Source organism: Artemia franciscana, chromosome 15 (genome assembly GCF_032884065.1).
Source record: "Artemia franciscana chromosome 15, ASM3288406v1, whole genome shotgun sequence".
NCBI classification, from domain to species: Eukaryota; Metazoa; Arthropoda; class Branchiopoda; order Anostraca; family Artemiidae; genus Artemia; species Artemia franciscana.
Window position 1 is genome coordinate 30,497,994 of NC_088877.1, and position 20,927 is coordinate 30,518,920.

Here is a 20,927-nt window from a genome sequence, read left to right on the forward strand (position 1 = left end):
CACAAATGACGACCGGGACACCGGCACATAGGGAATATAAATGACGACCGGGACACAAGGAATGTTCGATTAGCAATCACCATCAACAAAGCACCGGGACACAAATGACGACCGGGCCGCAGGGAGTATAAATGACGACCAGGACATAAGTAAAAAAAAAATTAAAAACTAAAAGAAAGGTAAAAACTACAAAAAAACTAAAAAGAAAAAAAAACTAAAAATTAATAAAAAAGCTAAAAAGCTAAAAAAAAACTAAAAGAAAATAAAATGAAAAAGGAAAAAAAATGAAAAATAAAGGAGAAAAACAAAATTAAAAAAAAGAAAAATAAACTAAAAAAAGGTAAAAAACTAAAACCTAAAAAAAGACCAATTCAAAAACGAATGTATATACAGACCGGGACACAAATGACAACCGGGATACCGGGACATAAACCTGACATTCTATTTATATGCACAGACAATGGGACAGCAAAGAATGTTATATATTCGCAAGTTTTACGTTGTTAAAAACATATATATATATATATATATATATATATATATATATATATATATATATATATATATATATATATATATATATATATATATATATATATATATATATATATATATATATATATATATATATATATATATATATATATATATATATATATATATATATATCTATATTCACAGGTGGGACATAGGGACACAATTACAATGGCGCGTAACTAATATGGCGCGTAACGACTTACGCACGCGGGGGGGCTTGGGGGTGGCGCGAAGCGCCCCCACCAACTAGGTGTTGGGGTGGCGCGAAGCGCCACCCCAACAGCTAGTATATATATATATATATATATATATATATATATATATATATATATATATATTTATATATATATATATATATATATATATATATATATATATATATATATATGTATATATATATATATATATATATATATATATATATATATATATATATATATATATATATATATATATATATATATATATATATATATATATATATATATATATATATATATATATATATATATATATATATATATATATATATATATATATATATATATATATATATATATATATATATATATATATATATATATATATATATATATATATATATATATATATATATATATATATATATATATATATATATATATATATATATATATATATATATATATATATATATATATATATATATATATATATATATATAGAAAGAGAATATAATATTCCCTAAAATTACAATTTAATCCTGTTCTGGGGCCATATATAAACATAAGTTATGTATGAAACTTGAAAATTAATAGCTAACCAATTTCTTACCTTATAAGTTAATAGAATAGACCAGTGGTTCTCAATCATTGGTACGCGTACCGCTCGGAGGTACGAAAATTTTTATAGGAGATACACGGCCAGCCAACAAAAAATTAAACAGTACTTTATAATTTTATTTATATTTTAGCTACAGTTTACTTCTACCAGTAACTGAGAAGGGGCGCCCAAATGTTTTGTGGGTAAAAAAGGAGCGCAGTGTATAAATAAGTTCGAGAACCACTGGGCTAAACTAGGCTATCCCTCAATAATGTTAGTCCTCCCTCAATAATGAGCAGGGATAACTATGTCAATCTGCCATGGCTGATAGGAGATCTTCTTCACGAGAGGTAGAGAATAATCTTTCTCTTGTTTAGTTCTTGGCAGGCACACTAAGAACCATTCTAAAGGCAATGTCGATGTTTGAATCGAGTCCTCCCTTGTAGTATATTCCTTACAGCCGAAAATTGGAATTAATCATAGGCCCGTATTCTTTTTTAACATGCTAGAGGTATCTGAGTTGGTTCTTTGTTCTGGCCTCTTTCCTATGAGCTGGTATATAACTATTCAATACCAAATAGCGGTAATACTATATAAATGGTCTACAATAACTGCTTCTCCTCTGCGGAATCGAAACATATAAGGACATATTTGTAGGGACTGCAAGGACAAATGTGTCACTAGGATATAGCTTGACCTCTGAGACTGGGAGACCTTGTAAATAGTTCTGGGATAATCTCAAGTCAAATAGTTTTCACAAATTGTTCTCTCGAGTTTTTATTACCATTAAAATAAGCTTCCTGATACTATATGAACTCTTGTTCAAAATAGTATAAATGGCAGTATTCAGAATTTTGCAGTCTTCTTTATAGGATTTTCTTTAAAGGCAGAACTTGTTACATCTGCAGCAACTGGTACTCTTTGTTCACACCTTACAAAATCCTCAACTGCAATTTGATCTTTGCAACCCTTCCATGTAGCATTTCCTCATGGAAATGCTACCATTATATGAACGAACGATGATAACTTTTATACGATAAAGTTATATGATAACTTTCATAAAATGAAAGTTATAATTACATAAAAGATGGTGTTATTAGTTCATACATTTAAGAGCAAAAGGTTTCTGAGCTAGATATTTATTGTCCTATCACAGATGTAAATTTATTTAATTGACACATTGGCCTTACTATACCAGCCTGTCAATATTTATTTGATTCTAACCAGACATTCTTATTTTGTCCTAGAATCTTATTCTGTTTAAACTAGGACTATTAACGAGAAATCTTGTTTTTTAAATATTCTTTTATTCATTTCAGTTTGATTAAAGTTTGCCCCATTTATGTGGTTTTTGCTTCATCCAAAAACAGCCTACCTGATGCTGGTAATTCTTAAATGTACTATCCCTGGCCTGTTGGAATCCATTCTAGCCGAGTGGATGGCATGGACTTTTTTCTACAATTGGCCATGACTTTGACTTTTCCCACAACTATTCCCTTTTTTTAAATTCAATGCCTGGACTTGGGAGCCTGTGTCCTTTTGGGACGAGGCTACAAGTCTTGGCGTAGCAGATCCTTTAGTTTGGGTCGGGGTCAGTGGTGTGACTGCAAACTCAGCCACCCTGAATCTAGGGAACAGATTCCCAAGTTAAATCTAAAACTCAGATGCCTGGTGAGGCGGAAAACTCCTGGTCCTGCTGCAAGAATAAATGAGGCGTCAGTAAACTTTATTAAATCGCGTGGGTTTGATACCAAAGATGTCTTCTGGGCCACCATTTCGTGATCTAATATTGCGTAATAACCGAATCTTAAAATCGATAGAACTATACAAGGTCAAATTGTAAAACTGAGGTTTATTTTATTACCGCTTCTGTTTGCACCTCAATTACTTCCTGGAAGTTGAATAGGTCGGTATGTTTATACATCTTTCCTTCTAGTCCAAGAAATATGCCCTGTTCAATTTATAACTAATCTGAATGATTTTACAACCTTCATATATACATGGCTGTCGAACCATGGAGACTCTGGTTTTCTTGCCATATTCGGCGCTTACTTTCTAGAAGCACTTTTACTACTCTTACGAGCGCTGCTTCGTGCTGTTATCTGAGTCAAGGGGGATGAGGCACATTTTATCCATAAGTCTGCTACTGAATGGTGGAATGCATTTGAACTCGAACACTTTTGTAATAGATTTGTCGTTTGTCATTTCATTCGCCAACATTTTATAAATGATTCCAGTTCCCATTTGTACTTATGATTAACTATGGCAGTACAGCGGTAGCTATTACCGTCTTGATAGTGCATATTATTCAAGGTTTGGTTCAGAAAACTGATATTTCTTTTTTGGCTTTCTTACCCTGCATCTGGGCATCTGGGTCAATGTCACCTTTGAAGGGTATGGCAATTTTAATTGTAGGTACTCACTTTGAGGTCCTGCCTTTCTATCTCTTGCTTGCTGGTTGTAGCTTATCTCTCCTGGGAGTTTCCTAAATACACCTGTTGTGATATATTTTGAGCAAGGTTTTTGTGTATTTAGCTTGTTGAGCTTGTCTGTTAACCCTTGACATGTCTTGCTAACATCAAGATTTTTGCCAGATTCTTCATTAAAGGACAGTTTTTGCTGATATGAGTTATTGGCTTTGAAAAGATGTATTGCCACAGCGAGATTCTTCTCTCACAAAATTAGCTGCCCCCCCCCTAACGAAATGCTGTCTACGCCCATGCTGTAATCACATATTGGAGTTCATGTAAAGAGGCATTAGACCTGAAATTAAAGATTTTTAGTGAGAGACAGAATAAAGTAATTGATTTGTAGCAAATAGCTGAACCATTTTAAGTTTTAGTAAAACCTCTTGAAGGCCTTATTTAAAATCGATGAATGATTTTACTTCTTTATTTGACATTGGCTGAATTTTATTTCTCTCCGCCTCTGTGTCAATTAAATAAAAAAAACAAGTTTTTTTAAATGAAAGTAAGGAGCGACATTAAAACTTAAAACGAACAGAAATTACTCCGTATATGAAAGGGGCTTTTCCTCCTCAACACCCCGCTCCTTACGCTAAAGTATTTTATTGTTTTAAAAAGTAGAGTTGCGAGAAAGAATCAAACTTTAGCGCAAGGAGCGGGGTGTCGAGGAGGAAAAGCCCCTTTCATATACGGAGTAATTTCTGTCCGTTTTAAGTTTTAATGTCGCTCCTTACTTTCATTTAAAAAAACTTGTTTTTTTATTTAATTTCTGAAAGTTTTTGAATTAATGCATTTCTGATTTTGGCTCTCCGTACATAAATTATAAAAGTGTTTTATTGTTTTAAAAAGTAGAGTTGCGAGAAAGAATCAAACTTTAGCGCAAGGAGCGGGGTGTCGAGGAGGAAAAGCCCCTTTCATATACGGAGTAATTTCTGTTCGTTTTAAGTTTTAATGTCGCTCCTTACTTTCATTTAAAAAAACTTGTTTTTTTATTTAATTTCTGAAAGTTTTTGAATTAATGCATTTCTGATTTTGGCTCTCCGTACATAAATTATAAAAGTGAAATTTGCATATTAATTCTTTTTTTGGCTAAATGGCTTTCTCTTAGTTTTGATCAGACGATTTTGAGAAATAAGGGGTGGGGAAGGAGGTCTAGTTGCCCTCCAATTTTTCGGTTACTTAAAAAGGCAACTAGATCTTTTATTTTTAACAAACGTTTTTATTAGTAAAAAAAAAATACGTAACTTAAGAATTAACTTACGTAACAAACTTTTATATTCTTATATTTTTGATTATATATATGAGGGGGTTGGTCCCCTCGTTAATACCTCGCTCTTCACACTAAATCTTGTTTTATCCCAATTCTTTAAGAATGACCCCTGAATCAGAAAGGCCGTAGAATAAATAGTTGAAATTATTTAAAAAAATTTTAGCATAAAGAGCGAAGTATTTATCTCCTCCTAAATACCTCGCTCTTTATGCTAGAATATTTTTAGAACCCCTCATATGCGTAATAATCTCTGTTCGTTTTAAGTTTTAATGCTTCTCCTTACTTTCAATTGAAAAAACTTTTTCATGTTTACATTTTCATTGTTTTTTTTTTATAGTAATGCTAGAAAGTCCTGCGCCCTTTTCATTGAATTTCTCTTCCCCCATGAAATATTCCTCCAAGGAAAGATCCTCCCATATAGCCCCCTCCCCTGAACCCCACACCCAAACCAAAAAAATCCCCCTGATAACGTCAGTACACTTCCCAGTAACCATAACTGTATGTAAACACTGGTCAAAGTTTGTAACTTGCAGCCCCTCCCCCAGGGACTGTGGGGGGTAAGTCATCCCCAAAGACATAGTTATTATGGTTTTCGACTATGCGGAACAAAATGGCTATCTGAAAATTTTGATCCCTTGACTTTGGGGAAAAAATGAGCGTGGGAGGGGGCCTAGGTACCCTCCAATTTTTTTGGTCACTTAAAAAGGGCACTAGAACTTTTCATTTTCGTTAGAATGAGCCCTTTTGCAACACTCTAGGACCACTTGGTCGATACGATGACCCCTGGGAAAAAAAAAAACAAAAAAAAACAAAAAAACAAATAAACACGCACCCCTGATTTGTCTTCTGGCAAAAAATACGAAATTCCACATTTTTGTAGATTGGACCTTGAAATTTTTTCTATAGGGTTCTCTGATACGCTGAATGCGATGGTGTGATTTTCGTTAAGATCCTATGACTTTTAGGGGGTGTTACCCCCTATTTTCCAAAATAAGGCAAATTTTCTCAGGCTTGTAACTTTTGATGACAAAGACTAAATTTGATGAAACTTATATATTTAAAATCAGCATAAAAATCCAATTCTTTTGATATATCTTTTAGCATCGAAATTCCGTTTTTTAGAGTTTCGTTTACTATTGAGCCGGGTCGCTCCTTACTACAGTTCGTTACCACGAACTGTTTGATTTGAATTGCCCGAATGCCGAGTAGATTGGCTAGTGCAAGAGTGATCTCTCTTTTAAATTAGGGAATACCTGGGGATATATCACGCATTTGTAGTGATGTTTTTGCCCTCTAAGTATTATTAAATAAAACACAAGTTTTTTTTAAACTGAAAGTAAGGAGCGACGTTAAAATTTTAAACGAACAGAAATTACTTCGTATATGAAAGGGGCTGTTTTCTCCTAAACCCCGCGCTCTTTACGCCAAAGTTTGACTCTTTCTCTCAACTCTACATTTTAAAACAGTGAAAAACTTTAGCGTAAAGAGCGGGGCGTTTAGGAGGGAATAGCCCCTTTCATACACAGAGTATTTTCAGTTCACTTAAGTTTTAATGTCGCTCCTTACTTTCGGTTAAAAAAAAATTGTTTTTTTTATTTAATTTCTAAACTGTTTTGAATTGATGCATGTTTTGATTTTGGCTAAATGGCTTTCTCATAATTTTAATCGGACGATTTTGGGAAAAAAGAAGCGGGAGAGGAGGCCTAGTTACCCCTCTAATTTTTGGTTTCTTAAAAAGGCAACTAGAACTTTTGATTTTTTACAAACGTTTTTATTTGTAAAAATAGACGTAACTTCCGAATTAACTTACGTAATGACCTCCTTTATTCGTATGTTTTTACTACGTATATGAGGGGGTTCGCCCCCTCGTTAATACCTCGCTTTTTACAGTAAAGCTTAAATTTTGTCCCAATTACTTAAGAATGACCCCTGAATCACAAAGGCTGTAGAATAAATAGTTGAAATTACTAAAAATACTTTAGTGTAAAGAGTGAGGTACTTGGAGGAGGCGAACCCCTCATATGCGTAATAATTCTTGTTCGTTTTAAGTTTTAATGCTGCTCGTTACTTTCAGTTGAAAAAAACTTTTCATATTTATTTTTTCATTTTTTTTTAATGCTAGTAAATTCTGCGCAGCCTTCATGGAAATTCTCTTCCTCCAGTACAAATTCCTCCATGGAAAGTTCTCCCCGCACAAACACTCCCCTAAACCCCTCCCCCAACCATAAAAATCCACCCAAAAATGTCTGTACACTTCCCAATAACCATTACTATTTGTAAATACTAGTCAAAGTTTGTAACTTGCAGCCCTGTCCACGGGGACTGTGGGGGAGTAAGTCGTCCCCAAAGACATAGTTATTAAGTTTTTGGACCATGCTGAATAAAATGGCTATCTCAGAATTTTGATTCGGTGACTTTGGGAAGAAAATGTGCTTGGGCTTGGGTCTAGATGGCCTTCAATTTTTTGGTCACTAAAAAAGGCCACTAGAACTTTTAATTTGCGTCAGAGTGGACCCTCTCGTTACATTTTAGGACCACTTCGTCGATACGATAACCCCTGAAAAAAAAAAAAAAAAAAAACAAGTAAAGACGAATCCTTGATTCGTAAGCGAAAAAAAAGAAGCAAAATTCCACATTTTTATTGATAGGAGCTTGAAACTTCTACTGTAGGGTTCTCTGATACGCTGAATCTGATGGTGTTTTTAAGGGGTGTTTTCCCTATTTTCTAAAATAAGGCACCTTTTCTCAGGCTCGTAACTTGTGATGGGTAAAACTAAATTTGATGAAACGTATATATTCAAAATCAGCATTATAATGTAGTTCTTCTGATGTAACTATTGGTATCAAAATTCCATTTTTTAGAGTTTCGGTTACTATTGAGCCGGGTCGCTCTTTACTACAGTTCGTTACCAAGAACTCTCTGGTTATCATGGATTTCCACGGTGTCATTACAGTCAGGGTTTTCCACAAAATTTCATACCTTAATGTTTTTCCCTTACACAAGAATTTAACTTTCCTGACTCTGCAGCGATTTTTTGCGTCCAAAAACTACTAATATCAACTCACCACAGCAAGAATCTGCCTGAGGCTAATAAAGTTGCACTCGCTCCTCCTCCTTCCTAATCTATTCAAATCATCCCTCTTTACAACCTCCCAGAAAGTTCCAATTTTCCTCAAATCTTTCTTTAGGACGCCGTCCCAAACCAACCACAGACGACCTGCTTTCCGTTTAGCCCTCGACGGCTGCTCGAAAAGGACAATCTTCAGTGTTAAAGAACTAGAATTTTATTAACACCGTAGCCGAGGAAGCCCGTTTTATATGCATTTCCGTCTCTTTTAATTAGTTAGTTTAGATCAAAGGATCTTCTAGCCTAACATTTACTTTTTTATCAAGCAAAGGATTTAAGCAAGCTGACAGTATTATAAATGGAATCACTATTATTATTACAGTATATACGAGCATAAATGGTTGATTTCAGACTAGAAAACTGATCAAGTTATTTGCTTCATGTCAAGACTCTATCAAACAGTTCGTGGTAACGAACTGTAGTAAGGAGCGATCCGGCTCAATAGTAACCAAAACTCAAAAAAATTGAATTTTGATATCAATAGCTACATCAAAAGAATCGCATTTTAATGCTGATTTTAAATATATAAGTTTCATCAAGTTTAGTCTTAGCCATCAAAAGTTACGAGCTTGAGAAAATTTGCCTTATTTAGGAAAATAGGGGGAAACACCCCCTAATAATCCTAGGATCTTAACGAAAATGACACCATCAGATTCAGCGTATCAGAAAACCCTACTGTAGAAGTTTCAAGCTCCTATCTACAAAAATGTGGAATTTTGCATTTTTTGCCAGAAGACAAATCACGGCTGCGTGTTTATTTGTTTTTTTTTTTTTTTTTTTCCCAGGGGCCATCGTATCGACCAGGTGGTCCTAGAATGTCGCAAGAGGGCTCATTCTAACGAAAAGGAAAAGTTCTAGTGCCCTTTTTAAGTGACCAAAAAAATTGGAGGGCATCTAGGCCCCCTCCCACGCTCATTTTTTTCCCAAAGTCAACGGATCAAAATTTTGAGATAGCCATTTTGTTCAGCATAGTCGAAAATCATAATAACTATGTATTTGGGGATGACTTACTCCCCCAGAGTCCCTGGGGGAGGGGCTGCAAATAACAAACTTCAACCAGTGTTTACATATAATAATGGTTATTGGGAAGTGTACAGACGTTTTCAGGGGGATTTTTTTGGTTTTGGGGGTAGGGTTGAGGGAGGGGGCTATGTAGGAGGATCTTTCCTTGGAGAAATATGCCATGGGGGAAAAAATTCAATGAAAAGGGCGCAGGACGAATCTGGTCACGTTAGAAAAAAACGTCAAATTCAGAGCTTAATATTCAATGCTGGGTGTTCGGAGCCTCTCTATTATGGAGTATAAATTGAAAATAACACAACTATACGAGCGATAAAACATATATACCACAGCCATAACTCAACTAACGAAAGAACTGCTAAGAGATAACACAACTATAAAGCGAAAACAGGTGAAAACTAACGGGAAAATAAACGAACTAAGAGGTGGAAGGGGCCCAGAGAAAAAATATAATCCTTTTTCAATTTTGAGCCTAACTTCCGCAAAGGAGTAATAATGTCAGAAGCCCCGAAATACCGAATTATTTTCTTTTCAAACAGTTCGTGGTAAAGAACTGTAGTAAGGGGCTACCCGGCTCAATAGTAAACGGAACTCTAAAAAACGGAATTTTGATGCTAAAAGATACATCAAAAGAATCGAATTTTCATGCTGATTCTAAATATATAAGTTTCAATTAATTTAGTCTTTGTCATCAAAAGTTACGAGCCTGAGAAAATTTGTCTCATTTTGGAAAATAGGGAGAAACACCCCCTAAAAGTCATAGAATCTTAAGAAAAGTCACACCATCGGATTCAGCGTATAAGAGAACACTGTAACAAAAATTTCAAGCTCCTATCTACAAGAATGTGGAATTTCATATTTTTTGCCAGAAGACAGATCACGGGTGCGTGTTTATTTGTTTTTTTTTTGTTTTCTTTTGTTTTCTTTTTTTCCCAGGGGTCATCGTATCAACCAAGTGGTCCTAGAATGTCACAAGACGGCTCATTTTAACAGAAATGAAAAGTTCTAGTGCCCTTTTTAAGTGACCAAAAAAATTGGAGGGCACCTAGGCCCCCTCCCACGCTAATTTTTTCCCAAAGTCAACGGATAAATATTTTGAGATAGCCATTTTGTTCCGCATAGTTGAAAACCATAATAACTATGTCTTTGGGGATGACTTACTCCCCCACAGTCCCTGGGGGAGGGGCTGCAAATTACAAACTTTGACCAATGTTTACATATAGTAATGGTTATTGGGAAGTGTACAGACGTTTTCATGGGGATTTTTTGGTTTGGGGTGGGGTTGATGGGAGAGGGCTTTGTAGGAGGATCTTTCCTTTGAGGAATATGTCATGGGGGAAGAAAAATTCAATGAAAAGGGCGCAGGATTTTCTAGCGTTACTATAAAAAAAACAATGAAAAAATAAACATGAAAACGTTTTTTCAAATGAAAGTAAGGAATAGCCTTGAAATTTAAAACGAACAGAGATTATTACGCATATGAGGGGTTCTAAAAATACTTTAGCATAAAGAACGAGGTATTTAGGAGGAGATAAATACCTCGCTCTTTATGCTAAAATATTTTTAGTAATTTCAACTATTTATTCTACGGCCTTTTTGATTCAGGGGTCATTCTTAAAGAATTGGGACAAAACTTCCTATTTAGTGTAAAGAGCGAGGTATTAACGAGGGTACAAACCCCCTCGTACACATAATAAAAATATAAGAATATAAAAGTTTGTTACGTAAGTTAATTCTTAAGTTACGTATATTTTTTACTAATAAAAACGTTCGTTGAAAATTAAAAGTTCTAGTAGCCTTTTTAAGTAACCGAAAAATTGGAGGGCAGCTAGGCCTCCTTCCCCACCCCTTATTTCTAAAAATCGTCTGATCAAAACTAAGAGAAAGCCATTCAGCCAAAAAAAATTAATATACTAATTTCATTTCAATAATTTATGTGCGGAGAGCCAAAATCAAACATGCATTAATTCAAAAACGTTCAGAAATTAAATAAAAAAAACTAGTTTTTTTAACTGAAAGTAAGGAGCGACATTAAAACTTAAAACGAACAGAAATTACTCCGTATATGAAATGGGTTGTCCCCTCCGCAGTCCCTCGCTCTTTACGCTAAAGTTTGACTCTTCGCCACAATTCTACTTTAAACAATTAAAAACTTTAACGTAAAGAGCGAGGGACTGCGGAGGGGACAACCCATTTCATATACGGAGTAATTTCTGTTCGTTTTAAGTTTTAATGTCGCTCCTTACTTTCAGTTAAAAAACTAGTTTTTTTTTATTTAATTATCTATCAGTTTCTATTCGCTGTTTTCAGATTTCACGGAAGTATTCGGCTATTCAGTAAACATTGCTTACATTTAAAAAAAGAAGCTAATTAGAGTTCAGTTTTATTCAGACTTTTCAAAATAAACAAAATCATGCGAGGAAAACGGCTTATTAAATGTGTGGATAGATTTATTCAATTTCATTGACCTTGTTGAAGTCAGTTGACTCAGCTCAAACCACAAAGGTTTGTTGCCTCCTAACCCAAAAAGTTTTGGAGTCACTCAGGCTTAATATTTAAGTCAGTTTCTCGTTTCCCACTCAAAGCAACAAATGGTGGTGTCTCTGTTTCTCGTAGTAGCTTTTTAAATCATATTAATTGAGAATTGGCTTAATCTTGTGTCTTCTATGGGGGTTGAAGCCATTCTGACCCCCATCCTGTAGCTGCGCTTGTATATACAAGTATCTTAATCCACCATTTTATTAAGTTAAAAAAAAAAACATTGATTTATTATATAGAAAAGTCAATACGTTTCTTGCCACAGTAACAAAGTTTAAAATCAATTAAAATTTTTCTTTTTCCCCTTCGGATTTAGCTTTCGACTGTTCTTTGCCAAAGGTGTCTATATTTTTTTTTGCATTGGGTTTTGATCGATTTGTAATGCCTTGTGAATCTTTTGTTTAAATTTCATGTTTTATTACAAAAATAGAAAATTTCATAAGCAGAGTTTGACGCCTCGCTCTTTTCCTCCTCAACGCCTCGCTCTTTACGCTCATGTTTTTTTACCGTTTTGAAAAGTAGAGTAGAGAAAGAGTCAAACTTAAGCGTAATGGACGTGGCGTTGAGGAGGGGACAACCCCTTTCATATACGAAATAATTTCTCTTCCTTTTAAATTTTAATGTCACTCCTTACTGAGGGTGAAAACATCACTACAAATGCGTGATATTTCCCCAGGCATTCCTAAAGTTTGACTCTTTCTCTTAACTCTACTTCTTAAAACAGTAAAAAAAACTTTAGCGTAAAGAGCGGGGTGTTAAGGAGGAAAAGCCCCTTTCATATACGGAGTAATTTCTGTTCGTTTTGAGTTTTAATGTCGCTCCTAACTTTCATTTAAAAAAACTTGTTTTTTTATTTAGTTTCTGGACGTTTTTTAATTAATGCATGTTTTGATTTTGGCTCTCCGCACGTAAATAATTAAAACGAAATTTTCATATCAATTTTTTTTTTTTTGGCTAAATGGCTTTCTCATAGTTTTGATCGAATGATTTTTTGGTTACTTAAAAATGTAACTAGAACTTTTTCTAGTTGACTAATTTTTTACGAACATCTTCATTAGTAAAAAAATACGTAATTTACGAATTAACTTACGTAACGAACTTCTATATTCGTATGTTTTTATTGCCTATATGAGGGGGTTCACCCCTCTTCGATACCTCACTCTTGACACGAAAGCTTAAATTCTGTCCCAATTCCTTAAGAATGACCCTTGAATCACAAAGGCCGCAGAATAAATAATTGAAATTACTAAAAATACCTTAGCGTAAAGAGTGAGGTAGTACGAGGAAATAAACCCCTCATATGCTGCAAAAGAAAGCGGGGTTCAATCCCGCTTTCTGGGGCTATAATGAAAGAAAGGTTATGATGGCTAGGCCACGTTCTACGGATGAAGGCTGACAGATTACCGAAGATTGTCCTTTTTGCCCAACCTACACGGAAAGCAGGTCGTCCTTGTCTGGGTTGGGAGGATGTCATAAATAAAGATTTAAAGGAGATGGGAACTTCCTGGGAGGGTGTAAAGAGGGAGGCTTTAAATAGATTAGGTTGGAGGAGGAGTGTGCTTAGCTGTGTTGGCCTCAGGCAGCTTGGTGCTGCAGTGCGTTATTAGTAGTAGTAGTAGTAGTAGTTGAAACACGAGCCCTGAAACACGAGGGTCATTTAATTAGAACACTAAGTAACTTTTTTTTTAAAGTGACATATAACTCAATTTTCAAGTTTTCCAAAATTTTTGGTTTCCTCTCCAAATCCCCCCAATTTCACCGGATCTAGTTGGAATTTAAAATAAAAGCTCTGAAGCACAAGATCCTTCTATATATCAAATTTCATTAAGATCTGATCACCCGTTCCTAAGTTACAAATGCCTCTTTTTTCTATTTTAGATCACAAACTTACGAATTTACTGCCATCTATGATTTTATAATTCTAAATATATAGGTGGCCAAATGTCAAAAATTTTCGACTTAGGCTTCAGTCAGAAAGTTGGATTTGACAGTTTAAGGCAAATTAAGCCTTTAGGTTCAAATAGTGAGGAATATAGACGAAAATTTTTCAGAAGAAGGTATGTCAGATCAGAAGAAGGTATGTCAGTTTGACAAACATATATATATATATATATATATATATATATATATATATATATATATATATATATATATATATATATATAAATATATATTATATATAAACAATATTTGTAGCTTCTTGTTTCTCAAACTTAGGGAACCTAATTCACTCAATTTACTTTCCTTCTATATATTAGATTCTAACGATGTTTAATTTTTTCTTTTTGAAAAAGCACATCTTTTTTAGTCATTCTGTAATATATTTTTATTAATATTTTACTTTTTAGATTTTTGAATATTCGATATTAGTATTTATATCTTCAGATCGCTTTTAAAAACTCCTAGATACCATTAGATATTGGTTGAATCTTTTTTTCTCATTCACATAAATAGTTGCGAAAAGATTTGATATATAAAAATTATGTTGTATGTTAGATGCGTAATTTCTTTTTTTTTTACGAACAGCTACTTTTTAATAGCATACAAAGTCAAGATTTTCTTTTAGTTTTTTGGTTTCCTTCAAAATGTATGTCGTGTAACACAACAACTTCCAAGTTCCTCCAGCTTCACTGTCAGTTAACCAACAATATTTATTCTGCAGTAGAGGTAATAAGACACAAAAGTGTAACTGTGTCAAAATTCCAAAACCTAGTGATCTAGTGGAAGCTCACAAAGCCATTTTTACATTCTTATGTCACAAAAATAAGGGCGGGCATATCAACTCTAGGTGTAATTTTTCTCAGGGTATATTTTCATTAAAATTGCTTCTTTGCATTTTCAAACTTAACAATTTTTCAATTGGAACTCATTCAAACGTAAACTTAAAGCTCTTTTTTAAGTGACCATACAGATTGGGCAAGGGAAAAGTATTGTTTTCTGCCATTTTACCCAAACTACACCTTTACCTCAAAGAGGACAAATTTGCAATCCATTTGAAATTCTGGGAAGATGTTTGATTTAACAGTGTCAATAACTATATTTTAGGCTCCCCAGATGCAAAAGATGTAATGCCACACGGTGGCAGCACTAGATCCAACCAAGTTGATTCACTTTACTTTTAATAAAATTAGGCTACGTTCATCTGTATTGTGTATCAGCTATAATGATGGGGAGGGCGAGTCATCGTTTTGGTGGGAGTAGGGTAGATTCATAAAAAACCCATTTTAATGGACAAACTACTTACTCTTCATGAGGCTTCGAAAAAATATTGAAAGAGGTAGGGTCTCATATTTACCACCACAGAGGTCCTTGGATATTTACTCTTGACTTTGCAGTTTGACTTTTGCCAGTTTTTTAAGACAATTTGCAATTGGAAATTCTTTTTTTTCAAAGCACTAAAAAGTTTTGTTAAATGAGCAAGGTTTTGTGAAGGGGGGAATCCCCCTTATATACAGAATAGTTTCAACTTGATTTGAGTTTTAAATTTGCTCTTTACTCTAGTTAAAAATAAACTTTTCAGTTTGTTTAAGGCCGTGATTAAGGCCGTGATTAAGTGAACTGATTGAACACGAAGATAAAATTAAAAATTTATATTTAAAAAGTACTCAAGTATTCATTGGTGGAAGATACCGCTTTTAATATCAGGCCATAGCTTCTTGAAGATGCTACAAAATGTTTGCTAGGATTTTGCTTTATTTCCTCTAATTGCTTAGAAATCTTAGAAAATGTCTACCTATTCTTCGATTTAATGTTATCAATGGCTGTGCTCTTAGACTTTCTTTTTTGACAAGGATCTTTCTTTGTTTATCCTTTATTACTATGAAGAATATGATTTTTTTTACTGCTCCAAGCAAATAATATAGAATAATTTTTGTAGAAAACTGGAAATGGTTACTAAGTCACAAGTTAGAGCTTATATTTTCCTTATTAAGGGTCAAAATGTCTTGTTAGACAGCCAACAATGTGGCAAGACAAATTTCTTCTATGGTTTTTCCTTATTCCACCAACTTTTTTGGTTTCCTTATAGTTACTATATATTCCCAAATTTCCGAGGGGCTAAATATTTATTTATGGAAAGTTCATCCCCTCGAAAATATACCCTCCTCAAATTACTTAGAGATGATTTCATTTTTGCTGAAATCCCCCTCTCCCCTCTGCAGAGTTTTTTGCAGAAGATTCAGCCTGAAAAATTCTCTTTAGTGTAGTTCCATTTGAAAAAGACTTCAAGTTAAATCGTTTTTCTTATGACTCCGGAAATCTCCCTTTCCGTGAAAGTTAATTTTCGAAAATCCAAATGCACCAATAATTTCTCCGGGGACATTTTTATATGCAAAATTGAGCTGATAAAGACAAAAGTAAAACAAATAAAAATAATTTCATATAAAAATTCTGCCAAATCCCCCAAGCGTAAACTTTCCCCTGGAAGGTTCAACCCCGGAAAAAAACATCCACACAGAAAATTATCCCTATAGAAACTTAACCCAGGTAGAAATCCTCCCCATGAAAAATGTATGTATACTTCGTAATAACAAATGCTATACGTAAATAATGGTCAAATTTTATAAAAAAAATTGTTATTAAATCAGTGCAGTAGATTTATGAAGTAAAGAGCTATAAATAAAAGGGTGACTTACCCCCAACACCCATTTTTTACCAAAATTTTATGACAAAATTTTAGGGGAAATGTGTTTGTGTGGGGGAGGGGGTAAGTTGCTCTTCAATCTTTTTAGGCAATAGAATATTTGATTTCCATCCAAATGAGCTCTCTTCTGGTGTTCCAGAACCTTATTTCGACATGATTACCCCTGAAAAAAAAAACGATACGATTCGATACTTTATTCATAAATACAATTATAACTCTTTACTTTATACATCTACTTCATTGATGAAAAATATACATTTTGTATGCGTACATTAGTAAAAATTAACCATTTTCTAAACACACCAAAAATAATAATGAATAACCAAAAAAGAAAAAAAATATACCACAAAAAAATACAAAAAAAGGATCAATCTCCTTCGGAATATCCCCTCCAAAAAAAAACAGAAGAAAGAGCTCCCAATAGCCCCGCTTCCTCACTACCAACCATCTACCTACTCCCCCTTACCACCCCAGCCAACCAAACCTCCTTAACGCCTCCTATTTCCTCATAAATAAGTACAAATTCAACCATTCTTTATTAAATAATCTTTTAACTGTCTCTTAAACTCTAGAAAATGCTCAGCTGCCCTGATGCTCGCTGGTAGAGAATTTCACATTGCAGTTACAAGAAACTGTAATCTAAATCCTGATCTTGTGCTATTCTTAAGCTCAATAACAAATTTTTCACTATTCAACGTATCATATTCATGAATATCGCTGTTAGCACGGTAATTGTCAAGAAAAACACCTGAGACTAAATTATGCACGCACTGGAAAACGAAAACTACTGATTGATACGGACTAGTAGTAGTAGTTGAAACACGAGCCCTGAAACACGAGGGTCGTTTAATTAGAACACTAAGTAACTTTTTTTTTAAAATGACAGATAACTCAATTTTCAAGTTTTCCAAAATTTTTGGTTTCCTCTCCAAATCCCCCCAATTTCACCGGATCTAGTTGGAATTTAAGATCAAAAGTCTCAAAGAATTTCCATCTATGCAAGCAATAATACTCTCGTTTCGTCCAATCAAAATTCATTAGTAGTAATATTAACAAGGACTTTTTAACAAAATTGCGTGTTCATCGCCAGTTTTCTAGGAACATTCAAATTTTGTCAAAAGTTGAAAATGTAAATTTAATTGTAGGACGGTACCAATAAATGTGCAATTATTGACTTACACATTTTAAAAGTAATTAACCATTGATTTAAGGGGCTGGTAGCTCAAATTATAACTTGGTTAGGCCTGGGTATGATTGGACTGGGAATTCAGAAATTGAATTAAAAAAGGAGCTTTTAAACTGAAAGCAAAGAACAGATTTAAAACATATTTGAACAGGTTATTTTTATATGAAGGGGGCTGTTTCCTCCTCATAAAACCCTACTGTTGAGTTTTGTAGGTTATATCTGCAAAAATGTGGGAATTTTTTATTTTTTCAGAAAAAAGGTCACGGATGCGTATCTATTTGTTGTTGTTTTTCCCCATGGGTGATCGTATCAGTGCAGTGGAGATATAACGTCAGAAGAGGATTCATTCTAACGGACATGAAAGTTTGCAGTGCCTTTTTTAAGTGACCCCCTGTTGTCCCTTGGGAAAGGTTTGAAAATAATAAAATTTATCCGTTGTTCACGCATGGTATTTGCTATTGGGAAGTATGCATATATTTTTCGGGTTGGGAGGGGAGGATGAATTTATCTTCTGGGAGAATTTTCGATGGAGAGGGAAGTTTCTAGGGGGGACTGGGTTAATTTGCTAGAATTCTTACAAGAAACTTCTTTATGTCTTGCTTTGTCTTTACCGATTCAATTTTAAGTGGGCAGATGTTAAAGGTAATTGTCCGGGGCAATTTTTCGCCAGGATTTAATTGTGCAAAATATGTTCCTGTGAAAAGGGGATTTTCCGTGGAGGTGGAGCCAAATATCCTTGTGGTATTTAAAAAGCGATCGGAAATTAAATAAAAAACATCTTTTTTCGAAGGAAAGTAAGGAACAACATTAAAACTTAAGACGAACGGCAATTACTACGTATTTGAGAGAGAAGTTCCCCTCCTCAATACCTCTCTTTTTACGCTAAAGTTTAAATTTTCTCCCATTTGTTTAAACACGTGTACTGAAACACGAGGGTCGTTTGATTAGAACACGAAGTAACTTTTTTCAAAGTGCCGGAAAACTGTAGCGTAAAGAACGAGGTTCTGAGGAGGAGGAAACCCCCCTCCAATACGTAAACGTTTCTGATCGTTTTAAGTTTTATTATTGCTCCTTACTTTCAGTTGAATTTTTGTTTTTATTTAATGAAGCTTAGACACAAACATTTTACTAAAGGCAATGGAAAAAGTATGTCAATTAAAGTAAAAGTATTTAAAAATTGAAAAAGTAAGCAATTACAAAAAAAAAAAAAAATACAAAATAATAGCCTACTTACAAAAACGAAGATATAAACTCCCAGTATTCTGTTCCGCTTAGCAATGCCGAAGCGTTGAACGGATATTTTTTATTAACAATACCGACAGTTTTGAACTTGGTTATCAAACACCAAATCACTTAATGCCTTTAGACTCAGTGTTTGTAAAAAGTAACGGATTATCAAATTAGTTTGTTCAAACTAAAACATTAAAACTAAGATTAAGAAAATCAAATAAAGTTTTTAATTCAGTTTTGAATGTAAAAACTAATATATTTAACAATTTTATTGTTCATAACCGTAAAAAAAAAAAAAAAAAATCTTTTTCAATAAGACAACTAGATAAATAAAATCACTCATGGGAAAAAAATGATAATAAAACATAAAAAAAAACTTATCTGTTCAGTTAAGTTTTTATCTGACTAGCGTGTGTTCCCAGGGGAGACGCTCCAACAAGGTTGACTCTACTTCGGCATTGTGGAGTGACATGTATGAGAGGTGTGGCATAAGTAGGAGACGGTAACAACAGTAATGAAAGGGGTAAAATTAACCTTGACTTGATGCCGACTTAATTGGACTACCTGTCTTGGCTTTTTCTACAATTGGCCATGACTTGACTTTTCCCACTTCAAACACACACAATGCCAAACTGGAGTCAAGCTGTTGAGGTTCTAACCGGCTAATTCACGCTGGGGGAGTAAATTTGCAATTATATTGACTAGTTGCAAATATATTTGCAACTAGCCACGGCTTGAAGGCATCCGTGCTTTTGAGCGATAAATAAAAAAAAAACAAGTTTTTTTAAATGAAAGTAAGGAGCGACATGAAAACTTAAAACGAACAGAAATTACTCCGTATATGAAAGGGGCTTTTCCTCCTCAACGCCTCGCTCTTTACGCTCATGTTTTTTTACCGTTTTGAAAAGTAGAGTAGAGAAAGAGTCAAACTTAAGCGTAATGGACGTGGCGTTGAGGAGGGGACAACCCCTTTCATATACGAAATAATTTATCTTCCTTTTAAATTTTAATGTCACTCCTTACTGAGGGTGAAAACATCACTACAAATGCGTGATATTTCCCCAGGCATTCCTAAAGTTTGACTCTTTCTCTTAACTCTACTTCTTAAAACAGTAAAAAAAACTTTAGCGTAAAGAGCGGGGTGTTAAGGAGGAAAAGCCCCTTTCATATACGGAGTAATTTCTGTTCGTTTTGAGTTTTAATGTCGCTCCTAACTTTCATTTAAAAAAACTTGTTTTTTTATTTAGTTTCTGGACGTTTTTTAATTAATGCATGTTTTGATTTTGGCTCTCCGCACGTAAATAATTAAAACGAAATTTTCATATCAATTTTTTTTTTTGGCTAAATGGCTTTCTCATAGTTTTGATCGAATGATTTTTTGGTTACTTAAAAATGTAACTAGAACTTTTTCTAGTTGACTAATTTTTTACGAACATCTTCATTAGTAAAAAAATACGTAATTTACGAATTAACTTACGTAACGAACTTCTATATTCGTATGTTTTTATTGCCTATATGAGGGGGTTCACCCCTCGTCGATACCTCACTCTTGACACGAAAGCTTAAATTCTGTCCCAATTCCTTAAGAATGACCCTTGAATCACAAAGGCCGCAGAATAAATAATTGAAATTACTAAAAATACCTTAGCGTAAAGAGTGAGGTAGTACGAGGAAGTAAACCCCTCATATGCTGCAAAAGAAAGCGGGGTTCAATCCCGCTTTCTGGGGCTATAATGAAAGAAAGGTTATGATGGCTAGGCCACGTTCTACGGATGAAGGCTGACAGATTACCGAAGATTGTCCTTTTTGCCCAACCTACACGGAAAGCAGGTCGTCCTTGTCTGGGTTGGGAGGATGTCATAAATAAAGATTTAAAGGAGATGGGAACTTCCTGGGAGGGTGTAAAGAGGGAGGCTTTAAATAGATTAGGTTGGAGGAGGAGTGTGCTTAGCTGTGTTGGCCTCAGGCAGCTTGGTGCTGCAGTGCGTTATTAGTAGTAGTAGTAGTAGTTGAAACACGAGCCCTGAAACACGAGGGTCATTTAATTAGAACACTAAGTAACTTTTTTTTTAAAGTGACATATAACTCAATTTTCAAGTTTTCCAAAATT

The 20,927-nt window shown here is 34.2% G+C and overlaps 1 long non-coding RNA gene across 1 annotated transcript in view; it reads right to left on the reverse strand.

The window, feature by feature from the left end:
* The window catches only part of LOC136036330 (uncharacterized), a 350,999-nt gene that overhangs the window by 230,329 nt on the left and 99,743 nt on the right, over positions 1-20,927 (reverse strand). The window lies entirely within an intron of this gene.